The 16,629-nt window shown below is 42.6% G+C and overlaps 1 protein-coding gene across 2 annotated transcripts in view; it reads right to left on the bottom strand.

Moving 5' to 3' along the window:
• Window positions 1–16,629, bottom strand: part of IPO13 (importin 13) — an 89,639-nt gene that overhangs the window by 33,431 nt on the left and 39,579 nt on the right. The gene's annotated exons all lie outside the window — the stretch shown is intronic.

Raw genomic sequence — 16,629 nt, 5'->3', positions numbered from 1 at the left:
GCATACATCCGAGAGTTCTGAAAGAACTCAAATGTGAACTTGTGGATCTCCTTACAAAAATATGTAATCTTTCCTTAAAATCTGCCTCCATTCCTGAGGACTGGAAGGTAGCTAATGTCACTCCCATCTTTAAAAATGGTCCCAGAGGAGATCCAGGAAAATACAGGCCAGTCAGTCTGATGTCAATAGCAGGTAAATTGGTGGAAACTGTTATTAAGGAAAGAATTAGTAGGCACATTGATAAACAAAAACTATTGAGGCAGCCTCAGCATGGGTTCTGTAAGGGGAAGATCTTGTCTCACTGACCTGTTAGCATTCTTTGAGGGAGTGAACAAACATGTGGACAAGGGGGAGCCCATTGATGTTGTTCACCTTGATTTCCAGAAAGCTTTTGATAAAGTTATTCATCAAAGGCTCCTAAGTAAGCTCAATAGTCATAGGATAAAAGGCCAATCTTCTTGTGGATCATGTACGGTTGCCAGTCCCCAGGTAGGAACAGGGGATCCCCCAATTCCATGAGCTCTGCCCCTAACAGCCACAACCATGTGATGTCCCTGATATGATGACGTCACACGGAAGTGATACTCTGGTTTTGGGGCAAAACTCAATGGTTTGAGCCCAAAGGCTAAAGTAATTACAGATTTTTAGTTTAGAAAAATGACTAAGGTGGGACCGTGATACAGATTTATAAAATTAAGCATGATAAATCATCAGGCCTGGATGGCATGCATCCAAGAGTTCTCAAAGAACTCAAATGTGACAAAAACTATTGAGGAAGATTCAGCATAGGAACTGTAAGGGAAGGCAGCCTCAGCATGGGTTCTGTAAGGGGAAGATCTTGTTTCTCTAACCTGTTAGCGTTCTTTGAAGGGGTGAACAAACATGTGGACAAGGGGGACCCAATAGATGTTGATCACCTTGACTTCCAGAAAGCTTTTGATAAAGTTACTCATCAAAGGCTCTTAAGTAAGCTCAATAGTCATGGGATAAAAGGACAAATCTTCTTGTGGATAAAAAACTGGCTATTTAATAGGAAACAGAGAGTGAATATAAATGGGCAATTTTCACAGTGGAGGGTGGTAAGCAGTGGGGTACTGCAGGGATCAGTACTGGGTCCAATTTCTTTTAACTTGTTCATTAATGATTTTAAGTTGGGAGTGAGCAGTGAAGTGGCTAAATTTGCGGATGACACAAAATTGTTCAGGGTGGTGGGAACCAGGAAGGATTGGGAGGCGCTCCAAAGGGATCTGTCGAGGATGGGCAAGTGGGCGTCAACATGGCAAATGGGGTTCAGTGTGGCCTAGTGCAAAGTGATGCACACTGGGGGCAAAAATCCTAACTATAAATACACATTGACGGGGTCTGAAATGGCAGAGACTGACCCAGAGAGAGATCTTGGGAGTCATAGTAGGTAACTCACTGAAAATGTTGGGACAGTGTGTGACTGCAATAAAAAAGGCCAACAGTATGCTGAGGATTATTAGGAAAGGAACTGAAAACAAATCAGCCAGTATTGTAATGCCCCTGTATAAATTGATGGTGCAACCTCATTTAGAATACTGTGTACAGTTCCGGTCATCACACTTCAAAAAGGATATTAAAGCACTGAAAAAAGTGCAGAAAAGGGCAACTAGAATGATAAAAGGGTTGGAACACTTTCCCTATGAAGAAAGGTTAAAACACTTGGGGCTCTCTAGCCTGGAGAAACAACGTCTGAGGGGTGACATGATTGAGGTTTACAGGATTATGCATGGGATAGAGCAGGTCGAGAAAGAAGTACTTTTCTCCCTTTCTCACAATACAAGAACTCGTGGGCACTCAATGAAATTGTTGAACAGTTGAGTTAGAATGGATAAAAGAGGGAAAAGGATAAACATATGGAGCAGAGGTCCATCAGTGGCTAGCAGAGAGAAAAGAAAATTTTAGAAGACATATTCAAATACATGGTGACAGCAGCTAAAACAATTTACACAGCAAAATGGAAACTAGACACCTGTCCACATTTAGAAGAATGCAAAAATAAACTTGCTGAATATGCAGTAATGGCAAAATTAACAACCTATTTGAGAAACAGGTCTATTACGAAATATGAGGAGAGATGGTGTGTATTATGCTAGCAGGAGACAAACGTCAAGTGAGAAAATATCATATACAAATGTATGGTAATGAAACAGAAGTAGAATTAAAATCTGTTCCAAAGATAATATATCAAATACAAATGGGTTCTCTGTATGATATATCATAGACTTTCTTTTACACGGTGAGATACTAGTTATCTATTAAAAGTTCTAATGAATATATAGAAGTAGGTTAAATGTTATACAGAATACATAGTAATGATGAAACCAGTGTTGCAGTCAAAATAGATTAGTTATGAATTTTGAAACAAAAACTTAGATGAATACAATTGTACCACAACAGAAATAAGAACTATCGTATTTTATGTATAATACCTTCAAAATTATAATGAAGGGAATGAAAGGGAAAATATTCTCTGTTCTATACATTATGTACTACATGACTGTCTTCGACAAATGTAATTATGTTGTATACTTTTTTTCTTTTTTCCCTTTTCTTTTTTGTACCCCTAGTCCCCACTGTTTTCCTTAAAGAAAATTCTGTGAATTCACTGGCCAATAGTTATCAGTAGATCTAACCTACATACCGTATATTTGTCTGATTCCTCTCACCTCCTCGGCCGCTTAAAGTTGTTAAACCTTGGCACTAACCACATTTCGTGGCAGTTAAATCCATAAACTGTGTTGTGTGAAGAATACTGCTTTTTGTCTATCCTCAACCTACTGCCATCAGTTACCGCCTTCCCCAGCTGCTATGTAATATAGGGAAAAGTTTCTCTATGCCAACTTTCCATATTATGCTTAATTTTATAAATCTGTATCACGGTCCCACCTTAGTCATCTTTCTAAACTAAAAACCTGTAATCACTTTAGCCTTTATGAGTAGAGAAAGCGCTCCAACCACTTGATCATTTGGACTGCTTTTTCTTCAGTTACCCAACCGTACTGCATGTTTAGAGACCCAGAGATTACCCAAGATAAATTCTTTCTCCCCCTGTGAAATATTTCTGCATTGCTTGCTTGCTGTGAAAAGAGGAAATTTATGATAATGTTAATGTATTGTTACTTGACCTGCTGTTGTAGACCCTTGTCTTTGAAAGGTAGTGGTTAAGCAAATGCAAAGCTTACAGTTTGCTTTAGCTTTTAAATTTGCAAAATGTGCACAAGTCTTACTTTCTCAGCTATGTTCCCACTGTTCCATCCCTGGAGAAGAGATAACTTTGAATAGATATATGCTCAGAAAAATCTCTGAACATCCAATGAAGCCGATGGGCAGCAGGTTCAGGACAGACAAAAGAAAATACTACTTTACACAGAGAGTGATTAAAATGTGGAATTCACTGCCAGAGGATGTAGTGATGGCCACAGGAATAACAGCTTTAAAAGGAGATTAGATAGATTAATGGAGAATAAATCTATCAATGGCTACTAACCATGGTGACTGAGGGGAACCTTTATATTCAGAGGTACTGATCCTCTGAATCTACTCCAATTTAGACACTGTTGTTGTTCTATAGTCACAAAAGGTCTAACTGCAGGCATCTAGATAAATTTCACTTATTGCAGCCCAAGGGTGTTGTGCTTAATTACGCCACAGGAGTTATTCCAGAGTTCACTACCCAATGAGACAATAACTGGGTCTGCACTCTGTGCAGACTCTACAAAGTACTTTTGCTGGTTAGCAGAGAGAAAAGAAATAAGCAAAGGAGTCTGAATCACTTCTCTCTTTCAGAGCCACTCAGTGCCATAGAAATACAGAATTCAGGGGTCATTTCCTGCAGGAGCGGAGCTCCACCCCCTGCTCCCAGCAGCCCCCAGTCAGAGCAAGAAGCAGTAAGGTAAGTTGCAGAGCCCCTCCGGTCCAAAACAGTCCAGTGACACTTTTAAGACCAAGTTTTATTCAGGTACAAGCTCTCCCTCCTCTGCAAGGACAGATCTGCACGTCCCCCACCCCCCAATAGCTAGCAAAACAGTCCAGTGGAGCCTAAGCGGTTGGTGTTGCCTTCTGACACACTTCCGATGATGTCAGGGTGTGTGGCATATGCAAATAAGTTATGCTAATGAGTTATACTAATGAGCTCCTGCACCTCTTTTTCTACGAAATGACCCCTGCAGATGATCATAGCCAGAGGAGGAAAAAAGGCAGCAGTGGAACAAAGTTTGAGTCCAGTGGCACCTTTAAAACCAACAAAGCTTTATTCTGAGTATAAGTTTTCATGTGCATGCATACTTCTTCAGAATCACTCTTCATCCATAGTCATACCTAAAGCTACACAGCTCAGGAGAACAAGGCAAGAGCATTCCTTCCTTTTGGGACATAAAAAAAAAAAGACGGGGGGAGGGAGAAATGGAGATAATAAAACCCCTGAGTGTGAGGAAGAAGGGGATATTTGCCATTCATCAGGAGGAAATAGCATTTTCCATTTAACTACTAGCTATTTTATACATAGACGCCTTCTGAACTCCAAGTAGTAACCATTACAGGCTATTGAACTCAGCAGGATATTAACTCTAGATACAGAAACCAAAGTAACTAATAAATTCTAAACACGTGCAACTTCTAGATTTAAACAGCCTATCCTCGTTCACTGTCATTAGGAGTATGTAAGTAGGAAGACCAATATTATTTTTCTTCTATTCCTTGCTCAGTCCATTGTGTTTGAAAATGATGCATACACTTTTTATTTTCATATTAAATTCCTTTTGAATGCGATAAATCTGACTTCTGTGACCCACATTAAGCCCTGGTCAGTAACATATACCCAGAGAGAGGAAGGGAGGTGGGCAGTGGTTGATTCTCACCTCCCCTAGAAAGCACAAGTATGTGCACTGGACCCTTGGTAACAGAGGCAAATGCAAAGGGCTGAGCTGCTCTGTGAAGCAGTAGAAGTGGAAAGGGTGCTCAGGTGCAAGCTTTCAGTGTACTTAGAAGGATACAGCCTACCATCTGCATACTCCACCAATGCCCCTCTTATTGTATTACAACCAACCACAATGGGGTTAGGTTTTAGGTCCAAGAATTTCACTGAAGATGTCCCACAAGCCTTGAAGAAGCACCAAAGAAGGGTGCTCCTAACTCCCTACATAGGAAGTTTCACCAATTTATTCATTTATTTATTTGTCGTATTTCTAGCCCTCCCTCCCTGCAAGCAGGCTCAGGGCAGCTCACATTACTTGCCCCACTGGGCCAAGATTCATATAAACACTTAAAACCGATCAAACAATCAAACAGTTACAATAAAACCATTTCTGTAATATCTTTTATCAACTGTTTAGTAATTTTCCAGAATCTTTGTATTTTCTCGCATTTCCACCATATATGGAAATGCGTTCCTATGTTATTTTTACACCTCCAGCAGTTCCCTGAAACATCTGTATAACATTTTTGCAGCTTATCTGGCGTCCAGTGCCATCAGTATATAATTTTTATTATATTTTCTTTATACGACGTAGCTCTTAGTAATTTAATAGATTTCCATGTTTTTCCCATTCCTCTCTACCATTTGATCATTGATGGTTTTTTTCCAATCCTCCATAAATTCTTCTTCTAGTAGAAAATTATATATTACAGAAATAGACTTACCATTGAAACCAGAAATTTTTCTATTAAACAGAACACCTGATGGCCTTAAATATAATGAAACATGTATTATTGCATATGTAGCTACAATGTCGAGAATATGTATTGCAAAGAATTGGAAGTCGGACAGTATACCGAGTAAGGAAGAGTTGATAAGCAAGTTTTTTTATGTGATAGAAATGGATAAATTAAATATGTTTTTGGCGGGAAAAACAGAAGATAAATTTAACCAGAAATGGCATAAGGCCATAAAATGGTACGAAGAAAAACTGTAATGTTGACCCCCCCTAATTGTTAAACAAGGGGAGATATATGTATGTAATTATGGAAAAACTATAAATAAAACTTAAAAAAAACAGTTACAATAAAACCAGTTAAACAATCAATCAAAATATACAAATTAAAGTGTTCACAGTACATTTTAGGCAAGATAGCGTGCCATATAGGGCCAGAATATCCCACTCAGCAGCGACGCGATCACACTGCAGCCCAGCCTATGCCGCAGTTAGTAATGGTGGCCATTGGTGATATTAGTGGGCGGCTCCTAATTAAAAGCCTGGTGGAAGAGCTCCGTCTTACAGGCCCTGCGGAACTGCATAAGATCCCACAGGGCCCTGATCTCCTCCGGGAGCTCATTCCACCAGTAAGAAGTCACCACTGAAAAGGCCCTAGCTCTGGTCACAGCGAGCCTGGCATCCCTGGGGCCTGGAATAACCAGCCAATGTTGTGACCCCGACCACAGTGCTCTCTGGGGTATGTATGGGGAAAGGCGGTCCCTCAGGTATGTCGGACCCTGGCCATTTAGGGCTTTAAAGATAAGTACCAGCACCTTGAAGTGAATTCGGTATGTTATTGGCAGCCAGTGCAGTGCCTTCAGCGCCAGCTGGATGTGATCCCGTCTAGGAAGACACATCAACAGTCTGGCCGCGGCATTCTGCACTAGCTGCAGCCTCCGAATTTGCAACAAAGGCAGCCCCATGTAGAGAGCGTTACAATAGTCTAGCCTCGAGGTGACCATCACGTGGATCACTGTAGCCAGGTCGTTGCGATCGAGGAAGGGAGCCAACTGCCGGACCAGCCGAAGATAGTAAAAGGCCGACTTGGCAGTGGCTGCTACCTGGGCCTCCATTGTTATGGAGGGTTCCAGGAGCACTCCCAAACTCTTAACCCCCGACGCAGGCACCAATGGCGCCCCATCGAAGGTTGGGAGCGGGAGCCCCAACCCCACACCACCCCAACTCAGGCACAAGACCTCCATCTTCACCGGATTTAGTTTCAGCCAACTGAGCCAACCAGCCATGGCGTGCAATGCCCGGTCCAGATGTTCCTGTCTAGAGCCTGACTGGCCGCTCAATAGCAGATAGAGCTGGGTGTCATCAGCGTACTGATGGCACCCCAACCCAAACCTCTGTGCAATCTGCGCAAGGGGACACATATAGATGTTAAAAAGCATCGGAGAGAGCACCGCCCCCTGAGGCGCTCCGCACTCCAATAGGTGCCTCCAGGATTGCTGCTCCCCTAGCATCACCCTTTGTCCCCGACCTTGGAGAAAGGAGACAAGCCACTGCAATGCAAGCCCCTGTATCCCCACATCGGCAAGGCAGTGGGCTAGTAGCTGATAGTCGACCACGTCAAACGCGGCCGACAGATCTAACAACAGCAGCACTGCCGAGCCGCCCCGATCCAGGTGCCTCCGGAGGTCGTCAGTAAGGGTGACCAGCGCTGTCTCTGTCCCGTGTCCTGGGCAAAAGCCAGGCTGGAAGGGATCTAAAATGGAAGCGTCATCCAGAAAGCTCTGCAACTGTATCGCCGCCGCCCTCTCAATTAATTTGCCCAAATGGGGCAAATTGGACACCGGCTGATAGTTGGCCAATTCGGCCAGATCCAGGGATGGCTTTTTCAAGAGAGGGCGGACCATCGCCTTCTTGAGTGCCCCCGGGAACCGTCCCTCCACAAGGGACTTGGGTTTTTTTAATAAGCTTTATTTATCAGTTTTATCCAATATTACATATGGTAGATCATATACATTCGAGTCTATATTTTCCAAGAGTTATTTATCCACTTAAACACTCTTGCCCACCTAATTGTATGAATACATTCGTCTTTCCCTTGTAACATCAAATTTAGTTTGTCCATTTGTATCAGTTCAAGCAGTTTTGTCCTTATTTCCTCCCTTGTCGGGGTTTTTTCTAGTTTCCAAAACTTAGCCAACAATATCCTGGCAGTTGTCAATACATAGATCAACAGATAGACATCTTTTTGTACAAAGCTATCTAGGATTATATTTAACAAAGCCATTTCGGGTGTTAAAAAAAACATTTTGTTCCATTATTTCTGATATTATTTTTTGTATCTTTAACCAATAGTTATAAACCTTGCTACAACGCCACCACATGTGGAAAAACGTTCCCACATTTCCTTTGCATTTCCAGCAGTTGATGGAAACAGACTTATGACACTTAGCTAATCTATCTGGCATCCAGTACCATCTATGAAACATTTTAAAAATATTCTCTTTATAATTTATAGATCTCATATATCTGACTGTTTTCCACATTTTCAGCCATTTTCTATTTCTATAGAGTGGCCAATGTCTCTCATCCAGGAATCATGGTTGTTTATAAAGCTTCTGTATCATCTTGTCACTTGTCAATAGCCAGATCTTGTCTAGTTGGGTTTTAGCAATTTAGAATTCCACAACTGCATTTTTGGCATATCTAGATTGAAGTTGTAAGGTTTCCCACCAAGTAAATTTGATGTTAAGAGTATCCCAAAGTCTCTCCTTGGATTTCAGTTTATTATCCTTATCCAATAAACCTTCATAAGTTTCTCTGTCGTGTTCAGTAGTAAGGGGAGGTTTTATATACACTTCTAAGGGGGATACCCATCTCGGACACAAGGGACTTGCTGATAATCTCCCTCAGGGCACCTCAGAACCCTTCATGACCGGCTTTAATCAGCCAGGAAGGGCACGGATCAAGGTTGCATGTGGTTGGGCATACAGTCATGAGCAATCTGTTTATTTCCTCCAGGCCAAGCGGGCCGAAGGAATCCAAAGCTGGAATCGAAGACATGCAAGGGGCCTCAAGTTCACTCATTGTATCAACTGTGGTGGGGACAGGGCCGGCTCGCTCGCTAGGCGAACTAGAGGCTTGCCTAGGGCGCACCGGCCCTCAGGGGCGCCAAACTGCACCCCGCACCCCTGCCAAAAGCCCCCCACACGCTGCGCTAACGGGGCGACCGCACCCGCCATGGTGGCTGGGGAGCGAGCAGAGGCAGGAAGAGCTGGGGGGTTGTGCCCTCCAGCCCCGCGGCAGCTGAGCCTCCCCTCCTGGCGAGAGAGAAAAGAAAGGCGGTGGGGATCGGGGATCTGCCCCCCACGCGTGCACACGCTCTCTCTCTCTCTCGCTCTGCGGCAAGGGAGGGAAGCAGTGGAGGGAGGGAGGGAGGGAAGCAGCGAGGAGGCAGAGGGCGCTCCCCTTCCTCCTTCTCCTTGGCACGGCTCAGCGCAGCCCAGGCAGCAGCACCAGGCGTGGGAGCCGCTGCGGCAGCCGCCCAGCGTGGGCTGGCGATCCGGGGCCCGCCGCGCCCGGCCAGCGGGCCAGCTGCCCTGGTGCGGCAAGGCTGCTGCTACACCACTGCCGCCTCTGCTGCTGCGGCCCGCCCACAGCTCCATGGCCCCAGCAGCCTGCCGGCCTGGAGTCGATTTGGTTCCCTGCCCCCAAAGAACATTGAAGAAAGGTTCACATACCCAGGAACTCCCTCAGTCTCTCCCCCCCCCCTTGGACGCACAATTGAGGTCTATGCAATTCTGAGTGGTCTGTCAGGGGCCATCTCCAGTAATGAAAAAAATGAACACGCACCCTTTCCATCTTTCTCATACTGTAATACAGGGTTTATTTCTTTACATAGTTATAAACCTACCTGTCCCTCAAGGATGTGGATGCCCAGATCATACAGTACATCCCACTAAAAGTGCGTGTGTGGACGCGCATACACACCACAGTTCACCTGGCCATATATAAGGGGATCTGTATGAAACACCATGTAATATGTTACATTACTATGAAACATGTGTGGCAGAAGTTGGCAAATCAGCATACTTGATTACAGGAACAAGACCTACAGCCTGAGTAAGCATTTGACCCCACCCACAAAGGCACTAAGGTAAGAACCAGATTCTTAGATGAGTATTTGACCTGCTGATCTACACAAGTAATATAATTATTGGTCACAATAACAGTGGCCCCAAATCTAAAACCTGTTTCACATAGTCTCCTGAATTCTGATTGGATGTCTTGTGATGCAAAAATAACTCAAAGATCACTGTCCCCCCTGAAGTCTAGCACCTGCAAATATCTGGCAACACATCAACAGCTACACTCAAGGAGTCTTATGGCACCCTAAATATTATCAAATGTATTGTGGCATGAGCTTTCAGAGAGCCAGTTTGGTGTAGTGGTTAAGTGTGTGGACTCTAATCTGGGAGAACCGGGTTTGATTCCCCACTCCTCCACTTGCAGCTGCTGGATGACCTTGGGCAAGCCACAGTTCTGTCACAGCTGTTCTTGAAAAGAGCAGTTTCTGTCAGAGCTCTCTCAGCCCCACCTACCTCACAGGGTGTCTGTTGTGGGGAAGGGAAGGAGAGTTTGTAAGTTTGTGGGGAGTTTGTAAACAGCTCTGAGACTCCAAGTGAAGAGCAGGGTATAAATCCAATCTCCTCCTTCTCATCATCAGATGCATAAATGCCAATGACACTTGTTTGCTGCAGCAGACTTTAAGCTGCCTCTCCATAATTTACCAGCCATATCCAGGTAATTTTGTTTGCACTATTATCAACTAGTCTGGATGTCTACAACTATACCACCATCAGAGTCCAGTATAAAATTCTGATTTAATTTTTTCATAAAATTTGATTTTCACATTATGACTGCAGGGGGAAATGTGAGCAGGTAAATTCTAGAAAAATTCTGTCTGGGATTTCCTTTCTCCATCCTGTAGTCTCTATTCCTCCTCCTGAGAGCCAGTTTGGTGTAGTGGTTAAGTGTGCGGACTCTAATCTGGGAGAACCGGGTTTGATTCCCCCCTCCTCCACTTGCACCTGCTGATGTGACCTTGGGTCAGTCACATGCTCTGGCACAGCTGTTCCTGAAAGAGCAGTTGGTGTCAGAGTTCTCTCAGCCCCACCCACCTCACAGGGTGTCTGTTGTGGGGAGGGGAAGGGAAAGGAGTTTGTAAGCCGCTCTGAGACTCCAAGTGAAGGGCGGGGTATAAATCCAATCTCCTCTTCTTCTTCTTTTTTAAACTCTCTAGCCCCTCCACATGTCACAGAGTATATATCATCCAATCTGGGTAGAACATTTTGAAACAGAGTTAAAAAGTAACCATTTATGTCATTTGCACGATTAATTCCAATGAAGAATCTGTTGAACGGAGGGACAGTTTGAAGGAGCCTAGAGCTTTGACTACCAGCTTGAACAAAAGTATGATGCCCATGCAATACACTTCTGGGAGCATCCAGACGGCTACTGTTTCCTTGTACACACCAGCATTCCAGAACCTTATAAGCAATTTCATGCCTGCCAATCTCCCTGCAGTTGCCAATAAGTGAATGTAACCATGACAACAAGAGGAAATTGAGGGAAAGAGCAAGGGATGGCTCCAGAGAGAGTCTGTACTGGCAACTAATCCACCAGCTGTCAGTTACCTGGCTGTTGAAGCATATTCTCTGGAGACACAGCTATTTCGCACTTGCCTGCATTGCACATGTGGCTCACAGAAACAAGGTGGGAGAACACACAAATGCACATGCATATGGCACTCAAGAATTCAAAGGCCACCTATCCCCTATCACCCCCTTTGAGGCCAGTGTCTGTATTGCCCCCTCAATTTTTCCATTCACAAAAAAGAAAAAAGAACAAAAATTAAAAGCCCAGAAAAATTAGCAAAATCACTATATTGGTTTACTTGGGTTACCTCACAGAATGAAGCTTAAGTAACCTAAAGTATGCCTCAGGAGACCAAGCTCAGTTCTGTGCATACAATTTAATCCTGAAAATGTAATGCATTTGGTCAAGACACTGGTGTGTGTGGGGGTGGTGGTGGACTAACTGATGAACAGACTGTAAGTGCGGGAAGGGGGGCAGTAATTCAATTCTGCATTATCTGCAACAACTGAGATGGAGGAGGGGATGTACAACAGCTCCAATAGGTGCTAGAAGACAAGACTGTGCACAGAGGCTGGCAGCTGTAGAGGGTGTGGGGGCAGCAGCAGCAAGCACTCCTAGCAAAGGCCATGAAGGAAAAGAGGTCCAGTAAGATTCTCAGGAGCAATGAATGCTGTGTGGAGGCAGCAGACCCTGATCCTCCTAAATCCAACCAGGATCACATTGCTATTATCTCACTCTGTATATCAGCTTCCCAGACATACAAAAGGCTGAATCAATACACTATGGTGGTTTTAAGCGACAACCAGACTGATTGCTCTCTGACACACCCAACTGCTCAGTCTCTAGAAGAAAACTAGCTTCTTCTTTACCTCACATTCCTTTTTCAATGCTTCATTTTTCCACATATATACTGAATATGATGCAAGTTTCTTGAACTTTCCCCCTTATCTGATCAAGTGTACACTGACATTCACACAGATTCACTGTCGAAGCCAGAAGCTGTTAACAGACACCCCATGTCTTTCTTTGCCTCTTTGTTAAGTATTTATACATCTCCAGAATCTATGACTTGGACTGTCAGGTATAGATCTCCCCACACACACATTGTATAGGCTGGTAAATTCCAAAGCTACTCCACAGCCAGAGTCCAATGCATACTTATGATGTAAGCAATAAGAACTACCAGAAAAAATGTCAGAAGATACAAAATATCTTTAACTGAACCACTAGGCTTGCCATAAAAGTATAACCATAACCAGTTCTGGAATTATGGCCTGCTAATGTGGCAATTGAGGGTGAGTGTAGCTTGCATAATGAGAAGGGCAAGCAATGGTAAATTAGTTAGCTGCTCTTGGTTTTCTACTCCTGGTAAATAAACTCCTTTTGGGAAAAACATTCTGTCTTGTAATATTCTGAAAATAGCTGGCCTATACAAATCATCTTGCTCCTTATAGTACAAAGTGACGAATAGTAATTGTGGAAAGAGGAGGGGAAATTCAAGGTTAAATAACGGCTCAACAAAATATTACTTCAGTTGTACTTCATGCTTCTGATCCATTTGGAATGACAAAAAGGTAGTCAACAGTGGCTGGTGAACCCCAGAATCTAGGACAAATCAATACTCGGTTCCCCTTAATCTGTATATTGGGTGTCGTGATATGTCACCAGGATCTGGACCAGAATTTGAATCTGTGACTAATTCAGCCTGGTTCTGTAACACCTGTTCTGGTTTCTGATTATGTGCTGTTATACATGTAAGGGTAGCTATACTTCCTGCATTCAAACCTTTAGGGAAGTTATCAACTCAAATTCTACTATCACAGCCTCTCCTGTTTAGTATTTTACCTTGAAATCTTTCTTAATGTTAAAGAATTACAGACCATTATTTAAGTCTGCTTATTTTTTTGTCAACTATCACATTTTTACACAATGCAAAGGGAAGACATGCTAAGTAGTAGGATGATATTGCTCTGTGCACCTGCTGTATGCCAGGATCATACCATTAAAAGCCAGTAAGGCCTATCTTATATGTTTAGTACAGCTGCAATGGAGTGTAGACATTTCAATTAGACATCTGCAGTGCTTGCTCTGGAATTCGTGCTATGAAACAAGTTTTTATAATCTTTTAAAACTGTGGATGATATGTTTAGATTAACTTCATAAAGCTTTCAGACTTCAACTAGTTTATTAGAATCATAAATGCATAAACACCTTTACCAGAAAGATAACAAAGCATTGGTGGTACTTTAAATACATGAATTCTTGGAAATATTACCACCAATGCAAGGTAATACAGACGCCGGGCATCAATTCCCCTGCCTATCTGCATGTTTAATTGAATCTTTGAGCCAGTAAGAAATTAATTTTAGCTCCCAACTTCGTTACCATAGGCAATGTCTTATAAATGGCCCAACTTCAATCATGATGTTAGCCTTATCAAACCAAAAGGTAAGAGTTTTAAGAGGTAGGTTCTTAAAAGCAATATTCATGCCTTTCAGAGAAAATTAATTTTGTATATTGACTGATCAGTGCATGCTGCAAGTTTGTTTCTTGGATGTCAGCAGCCAGATCTGTTTTCTGCCTGAAGCTGAAATAAACAAACTTAATCTGAACATAGATCTGCCACTACCATTACTGAGGTATCTGTGCATTTGATATTCTGCTCCCTAAATATACCTAGATAATTAAGTCGTGGAAATTACTTAAGGATTGAAGTTTTACTCTTTCTGTTTCCAATGCTGGAAGTATTCTTGTTAATATTGTGTTCTTTAAAATAACCTTACATTCTGCTCAAGGACAACATCATTAATAATAATGCTTCTTGCCCAGTGAGGCACTCTTGAGTTCTAGGGTCAAGTGTACATCCTAATCAACCAGCTACTCAGATTTCCAGCACAGAACAAAATTATAAAGTTAGACCATCAGAAATAAGATTAACCAGATGTGCTGAAATTTTGAAAGAAATCACATGATCACAATAATGCTGAATGGTACGCTAGCCTTTGCAACAAAACATACCTAGACCAACCCCCCCCCCCAAAAAAAAAAAGAGATTTAACATTGGTGGGCATTTACTAATAATCTAGATGTTACCCTTGCAAAAGAAAGTATTTAAAATGTTAGCTATTACATCAGATCTTGTCATCAGCTGGAAAAGTGTGAAAGGTGTTGGTAACAGCTATCATTATACAAAGATGACACAAGGAGCTATTTTTCGGAATACCTACCCAACTAGTGTTTTGACCCTCACTTCTATTGGCAAAACTCTTATCCTAGGTACATGAGATCACCAGCAAACTTAGACTTTTAATCTGTTTTAAACATTTTTATGTAAGCCGCCTTGAGTCTGCCTCAGTGGGGAGGGCAGGGTATAAATATAACAAATAAATAAATACTGAGATGTTTTAAGAGGACTAATTTTAACGTGAGCAGCCTACATTTGATTCCATATATGGCCATACACTAATCTAAATTGGTCACCTAAATACTCTATTTTAGGTTATTATATAGCAATCCTAAGCATTCCTACTCATATATAAGTCCAACATTGGTACTTACTCTCAGACCGATTTCCCACAGCTGCTGCTTTGCGCTCGCTCCTCTCTTTGCCCCAACGGTACGTGTCAATTTCCCACTCGAAGCCACGCGGCCACATTTTGACCCGCAGCTTCACCCGATTTCCCCCACAGTTTCATGATCCTGTTTTTTCAGGATTACAAAACCGCAGGCAAAATCGGGCAAAGCCGCAGGACAAAATGTGGCCGCACAGCTTCGAGTGGGAAACTGACACGTACCATCAGGGCAAAGAGAGGAGTGAGCGCAGAGCAGCAGCTGTGGGAAATCAGACTCAGGAAAGTGTCCTTCAGACTGTAGCCTATATCAGCCACAAAAATGAGCTCTGGGAAAAGCAGATACCCAAACCTTTGTTGGAGAAGAATTTCAGTGTTAGGTGAATTTTAAAATGCTTTACTAAAGATATATAATTGTCATGTTGACTTCTGAAAATTTCATCTTTGTTCTAGATCTTTCCCCAAGTCCTGTCAATTAACAAGCATAACTACCATTGACCCGAAAAGATGTTGGGTTACTTTGCTGAGGCATCACTAAGCTGTCTACCCTGCATTTGTGCCTACCACTTTGGTGAAGCTAATAAAGACAGTGTTTCAAAAGTGGCTGGGGGGCACAGGCCTATAGTCCAGTAAGTAGGACACAGCAGGTCTAGACTATTCCTGGCTTTTTGTTTTCAAATTTCCCACCAGATAGAGCTTAGAGAAATGATGCTGTGAACATACTTTGGAATTTAACATACTCTCTTTCTGTTCCATTTTTAAAATTGTGGTCATAATGTGCTCAAATGAAAAAATATGTGATTATCAAGCTATGAGATGTGCCTCCAGGGCACAAATATGGCAATTTTTGTTTACTAAAACAACACCAGAAAATACCCCAAAATGCCCAGGCACAGGCAAGATTACTGAGTGTTAAGCCAATGCTCTTCCCACTGCTTCTTAAAATTTTCAGTGAGTGAGCTTCTACAATTCTGCTAGGGAATCCGTTGAAGATAAATTTCTAGTTTTATTAAGAGTATCTTCCTGAACTCCAACCCACATCTGTCCTATTGTGACATACAGCAGGAACTCAATGCTGCTCTGTCCTTCATCATCACATATAAACAGTAATTTCCTCTGACATCCTTTTAGATACTCAAAAACTGGTATCATGTTCACTGTTATTTTCTTTTCCTCAGGTTGAACATGCTATACATCCCAAATCCATAATATTGGTTGTCATGTGTCGTTCTGCCACTTAAGAAACCAGTTACTTCAGTAACACACCTTGTTGATGAATCTTCACGCAAGACCTCTTGTTCTCAGACAATGAATATCTTATCTGTACTGTGTATAAGTGGAGTTCCAGGGGGTGGAGAGAAGGGAAGTGAATAAACTGTACCACAGGCTTTTCCCGCTAACAGAACCTTCCTAGCTTAGGCATTATGCTGGTCATATATTCACAAGAGAAGCTCTCCCTACTAGTCTCCAACTTGACCTATTCTGAAACAGAGAGTCCCAGAACTCACACACTCAGATCTCACATTGTGCCCAAGAGGTTACAAAACTCATGCCCAGCAGCAAACCTCTGTGGTGGTCTTTGGAGGCCTCCATTTGTGCTCTATGCTCTCCAGTACTGAACAATGCAAAGGGCAGTTAAGTGAACAAGCAAAGAGAAGACTGAAAACCTCTATTAAGAGCCGGTAAGAAGATTTTAATATGATATAGGCCCAAAGCTTAGTTCTTTCACCACA

Source organism: Gekko japonicus, unplaced genomic scaffold, assembly GCF_001447785.1.
Source record: "Gekko japonicus isolate JY-2015 unplaced genomic scaffold, Gekko_japonicus_V1.1 scaffold117, whole genome shotgun sequence".
NCBI classification, from domain to species: domain Eukaryota; kingdom Metazoa; phylum Chordata; class Lepidosauria; order Squamata; family Gekkonidae; genus Gekko; species Gekko japonicus.
The sequence above is the reverse complement of the archived record's forward strand: the minus strand, read 5'-3'. Positions and strand labels throughout refer to the sequence as shown.